General features: G+C 45.7%; 1 protein-coding gene across 4 annotated transcripts in view; it reads right to left on the bottom strand.

The window, feature by feature from the left end:
- Positions 1-21,302, bottom strand: part of LOC133628493 (transcription factor RFX3-like) — a 153,037-nt gene that overhangs the window by 123,517 nt on the left and 8,218 nt on the right. The window contains exons 2-3 of one of the 4 annotated variants that reach the window (XR_009820724.1): positions 20,788-21,024; positions 13,780-17,258 (exon numbers count right to left, since the gene is read on the bottom strand). The exons of the other annotated variants lie outside the window; for them this stretch is intronic. The gene's annotated coding sequence lies outside the window, so the exon portion shown is untranslated. Of the gene's footprint in view, positions 1-13,779; positions 17,259-20,787; positions 21,025-21,302 lie in introns of those variants that run through there. 4 annotated transcript variants of the gene reach the window in all.

A 21,302-nucleotide genomic window follows, 5' to 3' on the forward strand; every position in this document is an offset into this window, starting at 1 on the left:
CCCAATATAGCAATTATAAAAATTACTTGCTTTTTACTCAAAATGAAGCCTCCCTCTCTGAGAACTCCCCCTACACAAACTTTGCTACAAGTTCTCTTAGAGAAGTTATTGGATGCTCACAAGGGACACCTGGCTGACTCCAGACTCCATGACACAGGTTACCTTCAAAGTGAGACTTAGCCCCATTGTCAATTTCAAGGCCTCACTCCTGGAAGCTGGTTTGGAGAGCATTGTACTGATACTATTTTGAATCTTATATAAATATATATATATATATGTATGCATGCCCGCATATACATAAATTATCATAAAGATATTTGCTGCTTATTAACTGCTTATGCAGATATTTTAAAAAAATAACACACTATCTGTCCTTTAAAGGTAAAGGTGATGCTTTAACAAGGACTGAGGAAGTAACAGCTTTTCACAAGAAACCTGTGTTATGCAGAGATTATTTTGAAAACAGATGTTTGGTAATGTTTCCATCATTATGTGATCTTGTTGACAAAAAAAGTGTGTCACCCATAAAAACTCTCATATTTATGCATTTTAAAAATTTGGAAACATAATTTTCTACCCAGGTTAAAAATCTTCCAAATGAAGAGTTTCAGTAGGTTTTGAACCCATTTGTTAAAACTATAGAACTGGAATACCTTCCTATGAATTTGCAAGAAGAGACTGACATCAGGGAAGATGGAAATTTAACAGCTGAATGTACTGGTTTTGGCTAGGACAGAATTGATTTTCTTCATAGTAGTTCGTATGGGGCTTTGTTTTGGATTTGTGACCAAAACAGTGTTGATAATACACTGGTCCTTTAGCTATTGCTGAACAGTTTAGGTCTTTTTTGCTTCTTGCAGCGCAGTACCAGCAAGTAGCTGAAAGCAGTCACTAAAAAGCCCTAGATTCCATTATACAGTAAAGCTAGCAAGCTCCATGTTCTGCTGTAGTGGTTAAACCCTGGCTAGGTACCAGATGCCCATCAAGTCGTTCCATGACTCCCCCTCCTAAACTGGACTGGGGAGAGAGAAATATAACAAAGTGCTCGCGAGTCGAGATAAGGACAGGGAGATCACTCAGCAATTAGCGTCACCGGCAAAACAGACTGAACTTGGGGAGAAATGGTTTGATATATTAACAAACAATCAAAATAGAGTAGGAAAATGAGAAATAAAAAAATGAATCTTAAAGCACCTCTCCCAACCCCTCTCTTCTTCCCAGGTTTCTATCTCCTCCCCCTCAGCAGCGCATGAGAACAGGGAATGGGGGTTACAGTCAATTCATCACTGATAGTCTTTACCACTGCTTCCTCTCAGGGAGAGGACTCCTCACACTTCCCACTGCTACAGTGTGCCCCCCCCCCCACAGGAGATAATCCTCTATGAACTTCTCCAATACAGGTCCTTCCCATGGAACTACAATTCCTCACAAACCGCTCCAACGTGGGTCTCATCCATGAGAACAGTCCTTCAGGAATGAACTGCTCCAGCAGGGGTCACAAGTCCTGCCAACAAATATAGTCCAGCTCCTCCTCAGAGTGGGGTCCTCCACGGGCTGCAGGTGGATCTCTGCTCCACCGTGGACCTCCAAATTCCCGTCCCTAAATAGTGATCGCAGAGGCGCCAGATTGGCCCAGCCGTGCCGCAGGTGGGTGTGAACCCAGGAGCCGGGGGAATGTCCAAAAACTCTTTACCGGTTCTTCACTGCAACCCGCTCCCCCTGTTACCAAGCAAAAGCTGCTCCTTGCTAAACCGTGAGAACAGTTTGCCACTTCCCATGTGTCGTGTTTTTTCCCAGCCGGAGCAAAGGGAAAAAAAAAATGCGACTCCTCCCCCTCCCCCTCCCGACGGAACGCGGAGGGGATCGGAGAGGGAGGAAAAAAAAGTAAAAGAGTCTGTGTAAGTTGAAATAAGAACAATTTACTGGGGAAAATGGAAGAGGATCAACTATAACAAAAACAAGGGGATATTACAAAGAAACCTGGTGAGTGATGCAGTTGCTCACCACCCGGGACCCGACCTAAGCGACCGCTCCGGACCGGCGACCGAGAGCCCGCGAGCCCGGAAGAGAGCTTCTTCCGGCTAGCCTCCACCCATATACTGGGCATGATGTTAGGATGGTATCGAATACCTGCTGGCCAGCCTGGGTCAGCTGTTCAGGCTGTACCCTTTCCTGGTTCCTCACGGGAATTAACTCTATCCTGGGTCAAACCAGGACAGCGTGCACCATTCATGCCCATGTTCTGTGTTAGGAAGGATAGAGCAGTTTTATCATGGTTTAATCCTAATGTAATAATGGAGTGGATTACATATATTGAAGCATTACGTATAGTCAACACAAAGGCTGTGGCAGTATCAGTGATGGGGTCATAGGTAAAATTCACCAGAGTCCACCAGGATTGAAACTCCTTCTCTAAGTTGGTGACGCTGTCCCAAACCACTTTCTGGATTTCGATGGGAAAGTACCTTCACCACCCTCTCATATAATTAAGGCGGCCACCGATTGCATCCATAATTGTGCCTGTATACAGCTGAGGGCCAAAGAAACATTGGCTTGGACCGTACCAAGTGTGTTCACTATCAATTCATGGTCTTGCTCCTCCACCTTTTCCCACTTTGGTAACACTTTTGATAAAAGCCACTGGCTAGTTCCTAACGCTGATAGAGAATATTGCAAAGGTTATTGTAATCTTGTCAGATCACTAGTTGCAGTGGCCAATCTATCCATTAATATTTCTGAATCAATTTCATTTAGGACCCCTAATCCCATCCCTATGTGGTGTGTCCCTGCCAGTTAGGTCTCTTTGTGTTCGACCCCTAAAGGGCACCTGTTTTTGCAGCCAGGTTGTCCAGCTCTCAAAAAATGGAAGGGAGAGCATGTTGGCTGAATACCTGAAACATTGATTTGCATCAGCATCTCAACACATTTAAGAGACCATTCTGGGTTGAACAACATTTGTTGTTGACCTATATTTTTGATCACATATGGTCTGATTTCAAAGGTCTTTGGTTCTAGCCTTAGGTCAATTTTGACTTTATAGTGCAGTGCCTGTCCTTCCGATCCTTGCCATAGGCATGTGACCAAGGTTGGTTTGGTTAGGTTCAAATTAAACTAGCACTTCAGTCTCTCTAGGCACACTTGTCCAAGTTCGTTTGAGGATGTCATCATTCTCACACCAATCATAGTGTCCCAAGTTATCATACCAGCGAATTCGCTAATTTCCCAGGGGTGAGCAGTATCACTCCCTCACCACACGCAAGAGGTATTTATAACCCCCTTACAACTTATGGGGTCTTGTTAAGCTCTACTACCCCTCGTCACTACATGAGGTGTCCCAATCACGGCTTATAGACTCATCCTCTGTACCTCCTGTAGATATTCCCAATTTACATACCTGCTCTGCTGGCCAACAGTCTGTCTTTTCCCCGACAGCGATTGGATGGGGATGGGAGACTCTCTGGAGAAACAGTCCAGTGGCGTGCCTAGAATGTCCCACACCCAACCAGTCCAAGCAGTTGGACAGAGAGGTTCTCCTGGCTGGCTCGCCAATTGACATGCGGAACAAACTCTATAACGCGGTTAAGGGTTATAAAGCAGGTATGTATTACGCCGGTGGGTGTGAGGGAGATAACTGCCCAACTTGAACGCACTATTGTCTAACAATCAGCTACTTATAGTATACAAGTAGGGGTATGCATAAGCGCCTACTACATATTCATAACCTATCCCTTCTTCGTATTATAATGAGTTCTCTTCGAGCTTGTACTTGTGCAGTGCCTCCTGGTTGATTTCCAAGCTACAGAGCAGGATGCAACCAGTCTTCTGTTTTTCCACATTCCAACTTCTTCTTATCTGTAAATGTCTGCACACCAGCTCCTTCATTATCAGCATTCAGGGTCTTCAAGGCCTTTACTTGAATTCCAGTGAGCTAAGTTTTTCTTATTATGATGTTAGTTTACAATGAACCGAGTCCTAACTTCTTAGGTTTTCCCCCCCGTATGTCTGCTTTTGCTCATCAGTGTTACTTCCTTCTCTGGCGATATTTCAAAATCTTTGCCCTCTGGTCAGTTGGTGATCACTTGGCCAGGGCCCCAGGAGGAACCAAGGGAGTTTCCTTATCTATTTAGTTCTTTTTCATGTACTACCAACCAAGGCTAAACATCTGATTTCTCTGCCTCAAACACCAAAATCTGTACATACAGAAATAGACACATCAAATAATACATTCTTATAAACATTTTAGCTATATCTTTCACTAATAATTGGAAACTTTATTCATATTTCACTAATGATGAGCTACTTATATAACATTTGATTGGGAGGTTAATCTATAGGTCAACTTTGGTTCGGGGTCTGTTGCTCAGGTCTCAGCATTTCTATCTGTGATGGTAATCTGAGATTGATCAACACTATTGCTTAATTGTGCCCGAGTTCTAGCCAACAAAATATAAGGATGAGTTGCACAGATGGTGACCTCATGATCAATGGTACTATCATTGGTTCCACATACAATGTTATACTATGATATGACTGATTCTCTGCATCCCAAGGAGGAAGCCAAGCTCCTCCAGTCTACTGTGTGTTATTACTGGCTACTGGTATCTTGGGATCCCACCAAGGCAAAAATGGTGGGTTGATGACGTGTGCCCAATATATGTGACCAGTTGCTTTTGGCCAAAATAAAAATAGCAAACTTATGCTTACTTCAGAGTTGGTTGAAATAAGGGCCAGATAGGTAAAAAAAAGAAAAAAGAAAAAAGAAAAAGGTATTTTCCAGCATTGGCATCGCTCCTACCCATGCCATCGTATTCTCTGCATTCTGTTGTAGTTGTTTCAAGACTTCCCCAAGTGACAGGCACAGTTGCCGAGTTCCTAGGAATCTGTTGCCTGCGCATTGATTCCCGTATCGTCAGTGTTTTTGGGTTGAAAGGTTGATTCTTCCAGCTCATTATATGGCTTAACTTTCCTTGTTGGTATCCACTGAGGATCTGTGAGCGATAAAACACAAGCATACCCTTCCCCCACACCAACAGATCTACTGTCTCTTTACAAGGCTGAGTCTCCTTCAGGATCCTTGTACAGAACCCACAAGTTAGCAATAAAGTCCGTTGTAGTGCTGAAATGGTGTTGCACAGCTGTCAGGACAAAACTATTTATGTTTAAAAAATTAAGAGTATATAAAGCCATTGCTAGCTGATTATGTGGTGTGTCCAAAGAATTCCCCCTTCTTTGTTCTAAAATCGGGGTTTTCAATGTAGCATGTGCACGTTCGACTATTGCCTATCCTGTGGGAGTATACGGAATACCCATCTTATGTCAAATCCTCCATTGCTGTAAAAAAAAACAGTTGTATATTTTGAGCTGTGTAACCAGGACCATTAACAGTTTTAATTTATTTCAGCACCTCCGTGTTTGCAAAACAGCTCAACCATGACTTGGTATACACACAAGCTTTTCCCCAGAGGCTGCAGTGCCATGTATCATTCCAGAAAATGAATCAACGTAAATGGCAGATTAATTAGTTACAGTGGAGACAGAGTTAAATATTGCCATACTGATCTTGCAGAAATATATACAGTGTATGTGTTTGTAGCACAGACTAAAGAGCACAACAAGCCAGTCTGTGATAAAAGAGGAAAACAGGAGTATCATCTTTCAGTAATACATACACTGTTGCTCCAGCTACTTCATCTAATATTAGTTTGGATTTAGTAACCTGATGTGGGGTAATTGGCTCAGCCTTAGTCAGCAGCGGGTCCATCTCAGAGCCAACTGGCACTGGCCCTATCAGATACAGGAGATGATTCTAGCAGCTCTTTTTTTTTTAAAGAAGCCACCCCTGCAGCCTCCTGGTACCACAACCTGGCCACATAAACCCACTACATCTGCAGAGAAGCCTGCCAATTAACAACTACAACAGTTATAGCATGATCAGATTAAAACTGTCATTAACTTGATCCCCACAGTAGGCACCAAAAAAGGGCTATGGTGGGTTGACCCTGGGGAGCAGCCAAACTCTCTGCTGTATGTATGTAAACCCAGATGCATGTATTTGTAGGATGACTGCAGTTTGAAGATAATGCAAAGATAAAAGTCTCTAATATGATAACACCTGGTGAAATAATCTTTTCTCCTGAAATTTCTACCGATCTTGAATCACAATCAGCTATATTGAAACCGGATTCAGATTTCAGGCATTTTGAATTTTTTAACCTGACCCAAACCCAAAACTTACAAGAAATGTTGGATTTGAATTTATTTTATTTATTAGCTCAGAACAAAAGCACATTCATTTTCTTCTGTATTCTAGATTTTGAAAAGATTTCTTATGATTATTCAGAACATATGCGATTAGCTTTTTAAATATACACACAATTTTTACAATGAAATGTCAAATTGATCAAGCCACCCTAATATAGTTTTCTCAACCATAAAGAGCATGTTACAGGCGATAATAAAAGTTTTTCACAATTTTGAATGGATCCATGTATCTTTGTGAGGCATCTTTTCCAGCTATGGCAGCCATTAAAACCAAGTATTGACATAAACTGATCTTAGAGACAGAACTTGAATTGCTGTATCACAAAGTGTTAAACCAAGATTTTTTTAAAATAGTGAAGATTCAATCACATTGCTCTCACTAAAAATAATTCATAATATTTTTTAGCAAGCACAAAAAGGGTTTTTTGTACCATTAATATATAAAATAAAAGTATTTTAAAAATATTGGTCATCTTTCATCCTTTTTTGTGTATGTTTTATGTTGTACATAATATTTTAGCACAGTAATACATTTATATGATTTCTAAATAAATAAATACACGCATAGTGGGGGTGCATGCTCAAAAACTTTTGTACTCATAGGAGTGTGTGATCAAAAATTTGGAGGCCACTGTTCTAGGCTAACAGGTGGATACAGAAGTGAACCCAGAATTTTTTTCATTTGTACAAAGGAAAGCCAAAAGCTTGGTAAATTAATAGCTTCAGGAATGGTTCTATGATCTAGTTTCTAGGACATTTGATCATTACCATCAGTTCATTGAGAGTGGACTCTTTTCACCAAAGATGTGAAAAACAACATTGTATTATTTAGTCTAACATTCTTAACAGCTCTAATCTAAGAGGTGAGGAAAGAAGGTTCGGAAAGATTCCTGTAATCTCCACTCCTGATTTTAAGTAAATAAAATCAGGTAAAGAGGTGAATAGAATGAAAAATAATAGAGAGTAAAGAATTACTATTGTTGAGAAGCCAGAAAAATTACAGATAATCCAAGAACTATCTCTAATCTGGCTGGAAAACTGGATGGAGATAATAAATGGAGATAATAAATGCAACATTTGTGTAACTGACATCAAGGATTCAATCATCAAGCATCTGGAACAAAAGAACAGAAGGAAGGGAACTGCTTTGGTTAAATTACTAAAACTTGATATGAGAACTGAAATATAATAGCATAGCCATCATTAATGAAAAATAGGTATTTTTTTAAAATACGTTCTCTCACAATACATTAGTAAAGATAGTAAATGTTTCACCAAGGTTATTTAGAGAGATTGTATTGATTGTAATGATATAATCAAGTGTTACATAGATAAAAGAAAAACTCTGGAAAAAGTTGGTTCAAGAAGCGCTTTTGAGAACCTGCCAGAGAGCAACAGAATAAGAATGAGCTTGGACAAAGATCGATGTGACATTTCAGAGATCAATAACAACAACAATTTCCAATAGTATTTGAGATTTCACAGATATAGGTCAGAAAACAATGGTCATGAATACCAATAGGACTCTCATATTTCTTGGCATTTCAGCTGACATGTTTCTTCTTTCTTTCAATACTTAAAGGGGGCTTATAAGAGAGATGGGGACAGGCTTTTACCAGGGCCTGTGGCAACAGGAGAAGGGGTAATGTTTTTAAACTAAAAGAGGGTAGATTCAGACTAGACATAAGGAAGAACTTGTTTACGATGAGGATGGTGAAACACTGGAACAGGTTGCCCAGAAGAGGTTGTATATGCCCCATCCCTGGAAACATTCAAGGTCAGGTTGGGCCAGGCTCTGAGCAATCTGATCTAGTTGAAGATGCTCATTGCAGGAAGGTTGGACTAGATGACCTTTAAAGGTCCCTTCCAACCCAAACCACTCTATGAAATAAACCTAAATCAACCTCAAGTATTTCATGCTATAACCTCTAATGGTTGTGCAGAACTTTGTTGGTTTGGGGCGCTTTTTTTGACTAATATTCTATAACTGCCACTGGGGGATAAGACTATTTCATTATGAGAACCAGTTTAACGAAAGTATTGTTTGAATACGTCAGGGATGTCTGCCATGCAACTTCTATGACCCATTCATCCAAACCCTCAAATACGTACTGCAATTGTCATCTTCTCTAACTAGGAAGCGTACATCTCAGTCCACCATCCCTCTCTGTGATCAGAAAACAACTAAAATCAAGTTAATTCCTCTAAACTTCTTAAAACCGTCTTCCACAGGAGGAAGCAAGTATTTTTAAGCAGGCTTTTATGAGAAAGATCCCAAAAATAAGGGAGGGATATGAACAGGAAAATAGGGTTAAAATATACCAAATAATGTTTTTGCACTATATTTAGGATTTACCTTTCCATGGTGATACAATTCTATCTATTGAACAGTGAGACATAATCTCCACAATGGGAAAAGGTGAATTGTACTAAAAATGCAATACAGGTGTAGTATATCACAACAAACCTAGGCCACAGTGCTAAAAAAAAGATACAACCAATATGTTTTCACAATGAATTTTAAAACTTTTTTTCTTGCATTGTTTGATAATGCTTGAAGTCAAAACCATAGAATGACTATATTTGGAAATAATTCCTCTATATTATATAGAATCAACATTTCTCATATCCTCCTCCTACCCTTAAGTCACAGGTTTATGTGGAGACATTTTTGATTGGTACCAGGAAGAGGAGGCTGCAGTGCTGTCCCAGTTAGCAGTTCTTGAAACATCACCAGGGTCTGAGGTGGACTCAACTCCAGCCCAGCTGGGCCAATCTGGCACCTCTGCCATCACTATTTAAGAAGGGAAATCTGCAGCTGGAAGAGATAGAGGAGTGGTACAAGATGGAAGTGACCATGTGGACCCCAGAGAAGGAGGAAGGAAAGATGACTGTCAGACTGGAGACCCCTCTGCAACCCACGGTGAGAATGCAGGTGGTACCCACGCAACCCACATAAGGCAATGATAGGACTGAGAGCCACCAGCAGCTATGGCTGAATGCGCCTGGATGGGCAGGAGACTGTGTGGGGAGGCAGCCATGGCACTGGCCATGCTGGAGTGCCTGCGGGCCACACAGACCCACACAGGAGGGACGAATGCATGCCGGATGGATCCATGCAGGACCCATCCCCCAGCAGGTCCCCCAGCGTGAGGGGCCCCGTGCTGGAGCAGGGAGAACCAGCGAGGACTCTGTCTGCCTTGAGGAGAGACAAGCGGCAGAAGCCATCAGGAAAAGACTGAAATTTCCATGCCCTGCCCCGCTGAGCCATTCAGCGGGATCTCAACCAGCCTGAGAGTTGGGCAGAGAGGAACCTCATGAGGTTCAACAAGGGCAAGTGCAGAGTCCTGCACCTCGGGAGGAACAACTCCATGCACCAGTACAGACTGGGGGTTGACCTGCCGGAGAGCAGCTCTGCAGAGAGGGACCAGGGAGTTCAGGTTGACAATAAACTAAACATGAGCCAGCACTGTGCCCTTGTGGCCAAGAAGGCCAATGGCATCCTGGGATGCATCAAGAAGAGTATGTCCAGTGTGTTGAGGGAGGTTCTCCTCCCCCTCTCCTCTGCCCTCTCCTACTGTACATTTACAGTACATTGATGACATAATTGTATGGGGCAACAAGGCAGAAGAAGTGTTTGAGAAAGGGAAAAGAATAATTCAGATTCTCCTAAAAGCTGGTTTTGCTGTAAAAAGAAACACAGTAAAGGGACCTGCACAAGAGAGACAGTTTTGGGGCATAAAATGGCAAGATGGGCGTCGGCATGTGCCTATGGATGTTGTGAACAAAATAGCGACTATGTCTCAACCAACTAATAAGAAAGAAACACAAGCTTTCCTGGGCCTTGTGGGATTCTGGAGGACGCATATCCCAGGTTATAGTCAGCTTGTGAGCCCTCTCTTTAGAGTAACCAGAAAGAAGAACTGTTTTGAGTGGGGCCTTGAGCAACAACAAGCTTTTCAACAAATTAAACAGGAAATAGCTCGTGCAGTCGCCCTTGGGCCCATCCGGACAGGACCAGATGTGCAGAACATCCTCTACACTGCCGCTGGAGAGCATGGTCTCACCTCTGGCAGAAAACATCTGGAGAAACCCGAGGTCGACCATTAGGGTTTTGGAGCCGAGGATATCGAGGATCAGAAGCCCACTACACCCCAACTGAAAAAGAAATACTAGCAGCATATGAGGGACTTCGAGCTGCTTCAGAAGTCATTGGCACAGAAGCTCATCTCCTCTTGGCACCACGTCTGCCTGTGTTACACTGGATGTTCAAAGGGAAAACCAGTGCTACATGGAGTAAGTGGCTGGCGCTGATTACACAACGATCTCGGCTGGGGAAATCTAATCACCCAGGAATCCTGGAAAAGATCATGGACTGGCCAGAAGGCAGAGATTTTGGAGCATTGCCTGAGGAAGTAGCTCGTGCCCAAGAGGCACCACCATATAATGAACTATCAGAAGATGAGAGGCATTATGCTTTGTTTACTGATGGATCCTGCCGCGTGGTAGGAAATCATCGTAAGTGGAAAGCTGCTGTGTGGAGTCCCACACGACGAGTTGTTGAGGCCACTGAAGGAGAAGGCGAGTCAAGTCAGTTTGCTGAACTGAAAGCCATCCAACTAGCTCTAAAGATTGCAGAACGAGAGAAGTGGCCAGTACTCTATCTTTATACTGACTCCTGGATGGTGGCTAATGCTCTATGGGGATGGCTACAGCAATGGAAGAAGACCAACTAGCAGCGCAAGGGTAAACCCATCTGGGCTGCTGCATTATGGCAAGACATTGCTGCTCGGGTGGAAAACATGACTCTGAAAGTACGTCATGTAGATGCTCACGTGCCAAAAAGCCGTGCCAATGAAGAACAATGGAACAACCAACAGGTAAACAAAGCTGCCAAAATTGAAGTAGCTCAGGTAGACCTAGACTGGGAGCGTAAAAGTGAGCTATTTATAGCTCGATGGACCCATGAAACATCAGGACATCTGGGAAGAGATGCAACATATAGATGGGCTCGTGATCGAGGGGTGGACTTGACCATGGAAGCCATTACACAGGTCACCCACGAATGTGAAACGTGCTGCAATCAAGCGAGCCACACAAATCAAGTCTCCCTGGAACAGAGGCCGATGGCTGGGTTTTCAATATGGTGAGGCCTGGCAAATTGACTATGTTGGACCGCTACCACGAACACACCAAGGCAAGCGTTATATACTCACCATGGTGGAAGCAACTACCGGTTGGTTGGAAACATGCCCTGTAAACCATGCCACTGCCCGAAATACTGTCTTGGGTCTTAAAAGGCAAGTTTTGTGGTGGCACGGCACTCCAGAAAGAATTGAATCAGATAATGGAACTAATTTTTTAAATAATCTCATAAACTCCTGGGCAAAGAAACATGGCATTGAGTGGATATACCACATCCCCTATCACGCACAAGCCTCTGGAAAGATTGAAAGATATAACGGATTACTAAAGACCATGTTGAGAGCACTGGGCAATGGGGCATGGAAGCAGTGGGATAAAAATTTAGCAGAAGCCACTTGGCTGGTTAACAGCAGAGGTTCAACTAACCGTCCTGGTCCTGCCCAAACAAAACCACTACATACTGTGGGAGGAGATAAGGTCCCTGTAGTGCACGCAGGGAAATGGCTGGGGAAGGCAGTATGGGTTGCACCTCCCATGGGAAAGGGCAAACCCATTTGTGGGATTGTCTTTGCTCAGGGGCCTGGGTGTACTTGGTGGGTGATGAGAAAGGATGGGGAAACTCGATGTGTACCTCAAGGAGACTTAACCTTGGGGGAAAAAGAACCTGTTATGTGAGTTATCTGTTGTAGATGAACTTCGCAAGAAAAACCGGACAACTGGACAAACCAAGACGGTGCTGGTGCCCAACACTGAACATACTGTTTCCCCTGGCCTGGATACCCATCTTGATGGATAAGACAGAAGTTATGGCCTGCTCCAGTGAACATCTACAGAGGACGAAAGATATAAGAATGTTGTTTGTTTGTTTGATGCAAGATGCAAGAGGGAATACAAGAATGATGTTTGTCTGTTGAAGAGTGGGGGTACTGGTTAATGAGAGTATATAAGAATGTATATGGGTTGTTAAGACAGTTTGTCTGAGCATGACATAAATGGTATGGAATAAGGGGTGGAGACTGTAGTGGGTCGGGGATGGTAGTGATTTTCCACAGCAGCTCTTGCAGTGCTGTGCTTACTGTGGATATCAATATTATGACTACTGCTCACACAGCATCAGGGCTGTCCCTCCAGCATTCCTTCCCCCACCTTCACCAATAGCTGTGGGTGGGCACGATCTTGGGAGGGACCATGGTCAGGACAGCTGACCCAGGCTGACCAAGGAGATATTCCATACCATATGACGTCAGCTCAGTAATATAAACTGGGGGAGAGGAGCAGGAAGGGGAGGCAAGATTCATTTCTGGCCTTCCAAAAGCAACCGCTACGCGTACCGAAGCCCTGCTTCTCAGGAGGTGGCCGGACATCGCCGCTGATGGGAAGTAGAGAGTAACGGCTTTATCTGCTTTTGCTTTGCTTCCCGCCCGCGCACGCGGCTTTGCTGCTTCTTTATTAAACTGCTTTTATCTCAACCCACAGGACTCCCATCTTATTTTTCTCCCCTTCCCTGGCTTGCTGAGGAGGTGGGGGATAGAGCGGTGTGGTGGGCACCTGGCATCCAGCCAGGCTCAAACTACCACAGTATTTAAAAGATGTATGTTAAGAAGATAGGGAGGAACTTTTATTTGCTGTCTCCAGTGACAGGACTAGGGGCAATAGGCCTAAGATGGAACACAAAATGTTCCACTTAAACAGAAGGAAAAACTCCTTTACGGTAAGGGTGAGGGAGCACTGGAAGAGGTTGCCCAGGGAAGTTGTGGAGTCTCCTTCTCTGGAGGTTTTCAAAACCTGCCTGGACACGTTCCTGCACGACCTCATCTAGGTGAACCTGCTTTAGCAGGGGGGGTTGGACTTAGATGATCTCTAGAGGTCCCTTCCAACCCCTACCATTCTGTGATTCTGTGAAGAGCATACAGCATGGCGGTTCTTGTAATATAGTCCCTCCTTTCAACGATGGCTTGATTCCCCACATCGGTGGGCTAGACAGGGTTTGATGTTTTCCATCAAGCTTTTTCAACTCATTCTGGTATTACAGATAAATGATTGTTGCAGACTAGAAATATCCGACATCTCTGTTTCAACCGTGACTGCAACTGGGACCTGTCACTCGTACTCAAATTCCATTCTGATGTTCAGGATGAATGCTATAAATCTTTCTCTCCATAAGACTGCTAAGTATGTGTATGTGCATAGACACGTATGTTGGAGAAGAAAACAGCCAGTCTCCAGGCATTCATCAAACAGTCATCTAGGGTAGGGACGGAGAGAACGTTGGCAAAAAGAAAGCTTTGTCAAAATGTGTCAACGTGTTTCGTTTTTGATCCTGTACACAGCAACTCTACTGTTCTGTTGCTTGGGTTTGTTGGACTTCCTTTAACTTGAAATAAGTGCAAATACTTAATATGAAAACTGATGCTGGATTTAATCCTACCAAGCTGAATTGCTGGAATCATTTAAGAATGCACTTTTTTGAAACCCCACCCCTTTTTTAAAAAGAACTGAAGCCAGAGAATGCTAGAAAATTTTCAAAGGCCCAAAGCTTTCTAAAAACACAAAAAAATGTGCCAAGTTAAACACACGCCAACATGAAAAGAAGAAAGTAATTCAATATACAGCCTGGCATTCCCCATTGGAGGCATTCTCGTGGCTTCTCTGTGGAGCTGTGGAGGTTTAGCCCTGGCTAGGTGCCAGGTACCCACCAAATCGTCCTATCACTCCCCGTCCTAAACTGGACAAGGGAGAGAGAAATATAACAAGAGGCTCACACGTCGAGATAAGGACGGGGAGATCACTCAGCAATTAGCGTCACAGGCAAAATACACTCAACTTGGGGAGAAATGGGTTGATTTATTAATGAACACTCAAAATAGAGCAGGGAAAATGAGAAATAAAACCGAATCTTAAAACACCTCCCCTCACCCCTCCTTCTTCCCAGGACTCTCCCTCCTCCCCTGCCAGCGGCATAGGGGATGGGGGTTAACAAACAGTTCATCACAGGTGGACTTTGGCGCTGCTTCTTCTCAGGGGGAGGCCTCCTCACACTTCCCACTGCTACAGTGGGGAGTACCTCCCATAGGAGATAGTTCTTCATGAACTGCTCCAGCATGGGTCCTTCCCACGGGGGCAGCTCTTCACACACACTGGCCCAACGTGGAAAAGTGTCCTTCAGGAAGAGACTGCTCCAGAATGGATTCCCCACAGGATCACAAGTCCTGACAGCAAATTTGCTCCAGAATGGGCTCCTCTCTGCATGGACTCCCAGGTCCTGCCAGGAGCATGCTCCAGTGTGGACTTCCCACGGAGTCACAGCCTCCTTTGGGCCATCTACCTGCCCTGGCACGGGATCCTCCACAGTCTGCGAGTGGATCTCTGCTCCACCGCAGACCTCCATGGACTGCAGGGGGACAGCCTGCCTCACCATGATCTTCATCACAGGTCACAGAGGAATCTCTCTTGCAGTGTTGAGGCACCTCCTCCCCCTCCTTCTCCACTGACCTTGGTGTCTGTGGAGATGTTGTTTTCACATTCTCACTCCCTTCTGCTGCTGCGCAGCAACTTCTTCCCCTTCTCAGATACGTTATTCACAGAGGCGTTACCTCAATCACTAATCGGCCAGGCCTTGGTCAGCAGCGGGTCCATCTTAGGGCCCACTGGCATTGGCCCTATCAGATACAGGGGAAGCTTCTGGCAGCTCTTTGTTTAAAGAAGCCACCCCTGTAGCCCCCCGCTACCAAAAGCTGGCCACACAAAACCACTACAAGAGCCAAAGGTCACTAGCGCTGGATCTGTTACAGGCCTTTGTTTAGTTGTAATTTCCATTTCTCTGTATTCTAAGCTGTACACAACAGTCTTTGCTATTTGTTTTCAGTATTCCTTCTATTCCAGCATTTCACACGGTGAAAGAGAAGAGTCTAAATGCACTAGCTAAGAAGCTGTATGGACTTCCTCTATATTGAGTATTGATTGTAGATCTTTTTAAAAAAAGCTAACTTTCTGTTCTACTTGAGCTATATTGTGTACCTTAATGTACATACATAATGTATATGTATCATATATATATATGATTATATATATCAAGATGATCAGGGGACTGGAGCATCTTTCTTATGAGGAAAGGCTGTGGGATCTGGGACTGTTCAGTCTGGAGAAGAGGAGACTGAGGGGGGAATCACATTAATACTTACGAGTATTTAATAGGTGTACGTCACACTTTTTTCAGTGATGGGACTAGGGGTAATGGACAAAAGCTGAAACACAAAAAGCTCCACTTAAACAAGGAAATCTTCTTTACTGTAAGGATGACAAAGCACTGGAAGATGCTGCTCAGGCAGGTTGTGGAGTCTCCTTCTCTAGAGGTTTTCAAAACTTGCGTTCCTGTGCAACCCGATCTAGGTGGACCTACTTTAGAAGGGTCTTGGACTAGATGGTCTCTAGAGGTGCCTTCCAACCCCTACCATTCTATGATTACCCGATGCATTATATTTTTACAACAAGTGAAGTTCTCAAAGATACTAAAAACAGTAGTCTGATCTAAATTTCGAAATATTACTTATTTTGAAATAAGTTCAAACGTACTGTCGTGGTTTAATCCCAGTAGGCAGCTAAGCACCAAATAGCCGCTCACTCACTCCCAGGTTTAATGACAGTTTAATAGGTCAAGCAAAAGCTGCACTCACAAGCAAAGCAAAACAAGGAATTCATTCACTACTTTCCATCAGCAGGCAGATGTTAAGCAAAGCAGGGCTTCATCACACAGAACATTTACTTCATCATTCAGAACGTCACCCCCTCCCTCCTCCTTTCCCCTAGCTTTTATTACTGAGTATGATGTCATATGGTATGGAATATCCCTTTGGTCAGTTGGGGTCAGCTGGCCTGGTGGTGTCCTCTCCCAACTTCTTGTCCATCCCCAGCCTAATCGCTGGCAGAACAGTGTGAGAAGCAGATTAGGCCTTCACACCATGGAAGTTATTGCTGAACATAACTGAAACAGCGTGTTGTGAACACTGTTTTGGGCACAAATCCAAAACATAGCACCATACAATCCACTATGAAGAAAAATAATTCTATCCCAGCCAAAACCAGCACAATCTCCAACCTTTATTCCATACCATTTACATCATGCTCACGTCCTACAGTATCTAATAAATCCTCATTAACTACCATCTCTCTTCCCATCCTTTTTAATCGTTGGGACACACAGCGGTGGCAAAGCTCGTTTATTTGCAGCTGGGCGGCCAATTGAGGTAATCCGGGGGTTCCTGGAGCACGGGGAGTGAAGGAGAAGCGAGGAGACCCACCAGGAGCCGGCAGCTCTCGCGACGGGGACGGTCTTGCGTGGAGGCAGAGCCGCAGCAGCCGTGGGGGATTTAAACATTCTCCAGGGAGCGCGGCAAGCAGGACGTGGCGCGGCACCCAGGTGTGGCATGGCAGTTTGCACAGGCAGGGCGAGCAGGGAGGATGGGCAAGGAACGATCCCTCAGCCCACATAGAGCCGCAAGTTGGAGAAGTGCTCCTGCCCCAAGCTAACAAGATGGTGGGCACTCGCCTGAGGGCTAAAGCCAAGACTCAGATGGAGAATACCCTGGTGAAGATCGATGCATCCACCCAGAGTCGGTCAGCAAGGATGCTTCAGTCCAGGTGGAGAGCAGGGGGTGTCTAGGATGTTTAGGGACCTATGCTGCTGAGGTAAGTACGTGTCATAGGTGCCCTCAAGTTCAAGAGCTCCAGCGTCAGGTGAAAGAGCTGCATGAAACCGTTAGTAGCTCTGTAGTATCAGAGGGATGGAGGTGGAGATCGACAGAGGCTTCCACAATCAGGTACAGGCCTCCAGTGAATCCGATACGCCTTGGACCCTGGTAACATAAAAAAGTAGGGCTCGTCTTCATAACCCCTCTTTCAGAGTGCCAATTACAAATAAGTATGAGGCAGTGGCGACGGGGGACTTAGACGAGCAAGCTCCAGAAGGGGAAATCCCAGCAAACAATTCACCATCAGCTGCTCCACCAGCAACAGGTAATGGGTGCCATAAAAAGAAACGACAGGTGCTCGTTGTGGGTGACTCATTGATAAGAGGCACCGAGAGACCCATCTGTCGTTCACACAAGGAGTAACGAGAGGTGTGCTGCCTGCCGGGAGCCAAGATCCATGATGTGGCTTCAGAGAGTGCCACGTCTCGTCAGGGACGTGGGCTACTATCCCCTACTCCTCTTCCATGATGTAATGAGACACGATATCTCCAGAATCAAAAAGGATTTTAAAACCTTGGGGGAGCAAGTGAAGGGTAGGGGGGCACAGGTTATTTTCTCTTCCATCCTGTCCACCAGAGGTAAAAGGGAAGTCATCAATGAAAAAAATCAGCCAAGTTAACTCCTGGCTAAGAGGCTGGTGCCGGCAGGAAGGTTTCGGTTTTTATGACAACTGATTCTTCTTTGGGGACTATAACTTGATAGGACAGGATGGAATTCATCTCTCCCATAAGGGCACTAGAATATTTGGGAATAGGCTAGCCAACTTTAAACTGAAGGACTTGGGGGGTGGAGGGAAAGAAGTAACATAGAACAAGCTATCCTCTCTAGCAGGGAAAGAGGGCAGGGCAGGGAATGCAATGATAAGTGCCCCTCATCCGCACACCGTGTTGAGATGCAGAAGACTGTCCACCCTGAGGGAGAGCCAAACCGGGGAGGATCCTCCTGCATCTGTCCAGGGAAACCTGTGTGTTTGAGTAAGCCCCTGCGTTGCCTCTACACCAATGCACGCAGCCTGGAATAAGCAGGAGGAACTGGAGATGTGGGTGCGGATGTGGGGCTACGACCTCACTGCGGTCACAGAGACGTGGTGGGACAGCTCTCATGACTGAAACACGGCCATGGAGGGCTATGGATTGTTCAGGAAAGACAGGCTAACAAGGTGAGGAGGTGGAGTTGCTCTCCATGTGAGGGAGCAATGAATGTGCATTGAGCTCTGCCTGGGTGGGGATGAGGGGCATGTGGAGTGCTTGTGGGTGAAAAGTAAGGGGCAGGGTAAGGTAGGTGATACTCTTGTAGGAGTTTGCTACGGGCCACCTGATCAGGAGGAGGAAGTGGATGAGGCCTTTTACGAACAGTTGAGAGCTGCCTCACAGTCACAATCCCTGGTTCTCACGCGGGACTTCAACCTCCCCGATATTTGCTGGCAAAGCCACACAGCCAAGCACACACAGTCCAGGAGGTTCCTACAGATGACAACTTCCTGTCACAAGCGATTGAGGAACCAACGAGGAGGGGTGTGCTGATGGACCTTGTGCTAACAATTAAGGAGGGTCTGGTTGGGGATGTGAAGGTTGGAGGCAACCTCGGCTGCAGCAACCATGAGATGATAGAGTTCAAGATCCTGTGTGGAAGAGGCAGGACACAAAGCAGGCGAGCTGACTTTGGCCTCTTCAAAGACCTGCTTGGACAGATCTCATGGGATATGATCCTAGATGGCAGAAGTGCCCAAGAGAGCTGGTTGATCTTTAAGCGCCACTTCCTTGAAGCCCAGTATCAGTGTGTCCCCACATGTAGGAAAGCAGGAAAAGGAGGCAGGAGGCCTCCATGGATGAGCAAAGATCTTCTGGGACAACTCAGGGAGAAAGCAGCCATCTATGAGAGGTGGGAACAGGGCCTGATTTCTTGGGAACTTTGCCAGAGCATGCAGGGGTGCAACCAGGACAGCTAAAGCCCTTTTAGAATTAAACCTAGCCAGGAAAGTTAACAAAACTAAGAAGGGGTTTTTTAGGTACGTCAGCAGCAAAAGGAAGATTAGGGGGAATGTGGGCCCGCTGCTGAACACAGAGGGTGTCCTGGTGACGGAGGATGCAGAGAAGGCCGAAGTACTGAATGCTTTCTTTGCTTCAGTCTTTACAGCCAAGGTTGGCCCTCGGGAAGCCCAGTCCAGCAAGGATAGTAGGATGGCCTGGACAACAGAGGACTTGCCCTGGGTGGAAGAGGAAGAGGTTAAAGACTTGTTGCCCAAGCTCAACACTCATAAGTTAATGAATCTGGATGGGATGCATCTGAGAGTGCTGAGGGAACTGGCTGATGGAGAGCGGCTTAGCAACTACATCATTTTTGAACAATCATGGAGGACAGGCAAGGTTCCCGAGGACTGGGGAAAGGCCAATGTCACTCCAGTCTTCAAAAAGGGCAAGAAGGACAACCCGGGAAACTACAGGCCTGCCAGCCTGTAGTGGTTTTGCCTGGGCCAGGTTTTTTGGTAGCAGGGGGGCTACAGGGGTGGCTTCTTTAAACAAAGACTTGTCAGAAGCTTGTAGCTCATATGAGCCTGTAGCTCATAGGGTTAGGACCAGTCAGTTCTAAGCTGGACCCCACATCTGACACAGGCCCAGTCAATTAGTGATCGATTCACCGCTGTGAATAACGAATTTGAGAAATGGAAGAAGATGTCGCACAGCTGCAAAACTGCAGCAACAACAGGGAGTGAGAACGTGAAAACATCTCCACAGACACCTAGGTCAGTGGAGAAGGAGGGGGAGGAGGGAGCTTAGGCCCTGAAAGAAAGACTCCCCTGTGACCTGTAGCAAGGACCATGGAGAGGAGCCCACGCCAGAGCAGGTTTGCTCTCAGGACTTGTGATCCTGTGAGGGAACTCGTGCTGGAGCAGTTGGTACCCGAAGGATTGTTCTCCCTGTGGATGACCCACGTTGGGGCAGCGTGTGAGGAGCTGCCCCCGTGGGAGGCCCCATGCCGGAGCAGTTTGTGAGGAACTGTAGGCCCATGGGAAGGACCCACGCTGGAGAAGTTTGTGAGGGACTGTCTCCTGTGGGGAAGGGACCCCACACTGTAGCAGTGCAAAGTGTGATGAGGCCTCCCTCTGAGAAGAAGCAGCGCCAAAGTCCATCTGTAATGAACTGACCGCAACCCCCATCCCCTGCGCCGCTGGGGGGCAAGGAAGGGGCGGCCCAGGAAGAGGGAGGGGTGGGGGGAGGTGTTTTAAGACGCGGTTTAATTTCTCATCTCCCTGCTCTTATTATTCCTTTAATAAATCAAACCTTTTTCTCCCCGAGTTGAGTCTGTTTTGCCCGTGATGCTCTCCATCCTTATCTCCGCTCACAAGCCGTTGGTTAAATTTCTTTCTCTCTCCTGATCAGTTTAGGAGGGGGAGTGATATTATGACTTGGTGGACACCGGGCTAAACCACCACACAGTCTCAGCTCTATCCCTGGAAAGGTGATGGAACAACTCATCCTGAACGCAGTCACTAAACATGTGAAGGAAAAGATGGTTATCAGGGGGAATCAACATGGATTCACCGAGGGGAAATCCCATTTGACCAACCTGATAGCCTTCTATGAGGGCATAATCCAGCTGCCTAGATGAGGGGAGAGCAGTGGATGTAACCTACCTTGGCTTCAGCAAGGCTTTTGACACCGTCTCCCATAACATCCTCATCAGAAAGCTCAGCCAGTGTGGATCGGATGAGTGGACGGTGAGGTGGATTGAGAGGATTGAGAACTGCCTGAATGACGGAACCCAGAGGGTGGTGATCAACGGCACAGAATCGAGTTGGAGGCTTGTGGCCAGCGGAGTTCCACAGGGATCAGCTCTGGGGCCGGTCTTGATCAACATCTTCATCAACGACCTGGATGAGGGGACAGAGTGTACCCTCAGCAAGTTCGCTGATGACACCAAACTGGGAGGACTGGCTGATTCACCAGAAGGCTGTGCTGCCATTCAGCAAGACCTCGACCGGCCTGAGAGTTGGGCAGAGAGGAACCCTCATGAGGTTCAACAAGGACAAGTGCAGAGTCCGGCACCTGGGGAGGAATAACCCCATGCACCAGTACAGGCTGGGGGTTGACCTGCTGGAGAGCAGCTCTGCAGAGAGGGACCTGGGAGTTGTAGATAATAAACTAAACA

This window comes from Colius striatus, chromosome W (assembly GCF_028858725.1).
Source record: "Colius striatus isolate bColStr4 chromosome W, bColStr4.1.hap1, whole genome shotgun sequence".
Taxonomy (NCBI): Eukaryota; Metazoa; Chordata; class Aves; order Coliiformes; family Coliidae; genus Colius; species Colius striatus.